The sequence below is a fragment of the Neovison vison genome, chromosome 1, assembly GCF_020171115.1.
Source record: "Neovison vison isolate M4711 chromosome 1, ASM_NN_V1, whole genome shotgun sequence".
Taxonomy (NCBI): Eukaryota; Metazoa; Chordata; class Mammalia; order Carnivora; family Mustelidae; genus Neogale; species Neogale vison.
The window spans coordinates 81,283,085-81,285,943 of NC_058091.1; the positions used below are offsets into that span (position 1 = coordinate 81,283,085).

Consider the following 2,859-nt stretch of genomic DNA (forward strand, 5'->3'; position numbering starts at 1 on the left):
ATCACCCACCAAGAGGGAGGACTATGGCAGATGCTGTAACAGCCTCTAGTTTCTGGCAACAGTCAACAGTGCCAGTGGGAAGGCAGTGCCTTTTGGTGTCAAGTGGCCTATTTCGTGTTGTGGCTTAGACTGTGGCCATAGCTGTTTTTAATTTCCTTTCTTCACACCTATTTTCAAGCTTGACTTTCTGATCTCCCTACTGGTTCAGCGAGCTATCCAATTGCTTTTAGCAAAATCCTTGTGTATTTAAATCAACACAGGTAGATTTTGTTCCCAGGAACCCCAGTTGACCCAGGAGGAAAAATGAGTAAGATTCTGACCTCTGTCTCTTAGGAGATCTACCCATAAATGATTTTGATGCAGTCTGTGGAATGAAGGAAAGATGGGACATCTCCTACACTGGATGGTGAGAATCAGTGATGAACACCCAGCGTTGCTGGCCACAGGGAATTCGGTGTATTGGGAGAGATGGACTCGTCGATAGACAATGGCATAGCAATGTCATAAAGACAGAACCAGAGATGTGGACAGGGTGTGGGGGAAGCACCACAGAGGGATACAACCCCGCTGAAGGCAGGTGGGAATGCTGATTGAAGAAGGCTTCGAGCTTTGCGCAGTGGCAGTATTGTAGCCAATGAGGGTTATCCGAGGCGTGATTATTGCTAATTGAAGAAGGCTTCGGAGAAGATGATGCCATGTTTGAGCCAAGTCTTCGAAGAAGAATAAATGTAAGTCAGACCAGAGCAGAGGAGTCTGGGAGAAAAGAAGGCATTCCCTTGTGCAAGAGCCAAGGCCCAGAGGAGAGCTTTTCAACATGGGGTGTGTGCAGTCACACAGGTTGGTGTTGCTAGAACCACTGTATTCCCTGTGAAGAATACGAAAATTGTCATGGGTACAGGACTGAATGTGAGGTAAGAATGGGAAATAGCTGCCTAGAAAAATGGGAGACAATGTGGACCAGGGATAAGGAAAAAGATTCAGGGGTGCAGAGGGCCCAGGAGAGGCTGGATACCGTGGTATTTTAGTGAAGCCAGCCCACAGGGTCATCACATTTTCTCCAGAAATATTTAGCTACCTGTGTATAGCAGTAAAGAAGAACCTTGGTCCAGAATTAGGGTTTTGTTATGAAAATGAAGGCAGACATCTGAATTTGGAAGCCCCGATCTTGGAACTGGTTTGCTCAGGTGTAACTACGCATGCAGCTGCAGTCTGCCATTGGTTCGATGAGGGAGGAGAGTTAGGACAGGCATGAGGAGGATGGCAGGGGACAGGCTGGACTGAAATCTGTGATTATATTTTTAAATTTAATTGATTTTATAATCACAATTTTCTTTTATGCTCAAAACATAATGACCCTTGCATCAGGGCATGAAATGGATTTGGGCCATATGTCACAGATTTCACTCAAGCCTATACTCTGCCACCATCCGAGCCCTTGTCCTAAAAAAATAATCTCAATTCACTGACCACTAATCTCAATTCACTAATCACGTTTTTATAGTATATTGCACAGCATTCATTTCCCCATGAGGAAAATGTATAAACACTTCTCAAACATTTTAAGGAAAAAATTTGAAATAATTATACAAACAATTTACTGAGGGCTTTCATGGGTATAAAGCACTTATATAATCTTTATAAAAGCCCCCTGAGGTAGGCATGATTATTAACCCATTTCACAGATGGAAGAACTGGAGGGCAGAGAACTTAAGTGGTTGGTCCAAGGTCACGCAGGGGGCAGGTGGGAAAGCAACAGTCTGAATGCAGGTGGTCTGCTCCAGAAGCGGAGCCCTCAACCACTCAACTGCACTCCCTCCCCTTGGAAATGTCACCTCTTCTTCCCTGTTATGAGTTGAATTGTGTTCCTTCAAACTTCCCATGTTGAATCCCTAACCTCTGTACCTCAGGATATGATTGCATTTGGAGAAGGTGCCTCGAAAGGGGTGCTTGTACTAAAATGAGTCAATCTGAGTGGGCTCTAATCCAATCTGACTAGGGGCCTTATAAGAAGAGGCGATTTTGACACAGACACGTACAGAGGGAGGATGGTGTGAAGACACAGGGAGAGAGAACCATCGATAAGCCAAGGAGAAGGACCTCATGAACTTCTAGCTTTCAAAACCCAAAGAAAACAGATTTGTGTTGTTTAAGCCCCACAATCTGTGGTATTTTGTTACAGTAGCCCTAGAAGACTATACCCTCATTGACCATTGGTTAGGAAGGAGCAGGAGAAGGGGGAGGAAAAATAGAAATTAATCTTTTAAGTGAATTCCCATCCTTATTTAAAACACAAAATATGTACATTACATTAGTTAAGTGAAACTTAATTGGATTATGCTTTAAGCAAATTAATCTGGAATTCAGTTCTATATTGGGAGTCAAATACAGAAGGATAGATCTTCATTTATATTGAAGTAGTGTCATAGGCAGGAAAGGGCAGCTTAATTAAGGCCAAAGTGTGTTTGTTAATTAGTTGTCATCCTCTCCACTGAGCCTACCAAAGGATGCCATAAACAATTAGGGAGCATGGATTTATTGATGGAAAGATGAGGTAAGCTGAACATTAAGTGCCCTGTGTTTCCTTCAAGGGCACAGTCCTTTCATTAATAATGAATACTGTCTTTCCTTCTGTCTTCTAAGTTTCCCACTACACTGGAGTTATTGGTGTGAAACATGAGGCCTCCAGGAGTTATAGGCCATTGAGAGATTCTTAGAAAGGGCAATAGCGTAGTATTCCAGAGGAAAAGTAATTGCCAGCATATTTATTTTTTCTCTAATGAATTAGAACCCACATGTGTTTAGTACCAACTACCTGCAAGATGGCTTCTGGAGGCTTCACGGTGGACAGGATTCTGGAAG

At 43.1% G+C, this 2,859-nt stretch overlaps 1 non-coding gene across 1 annotated transcript; it reads left to right on the plus strand.

Moving 5' to 3' along the window:
• Positions 1-605: 605 nt before the first annotated feature.
• LOC122897384 lies at positions 606-743 on the plus strand. The gene has a single exon (XR_006382522.1). It is a non-coding gene; the product is annotated as a U4 spliceosomal RNA (small nuclear RNA).
• The last annotated feature ends 2,116 nt before the right edge of the window (positions 744-2,859 follow it).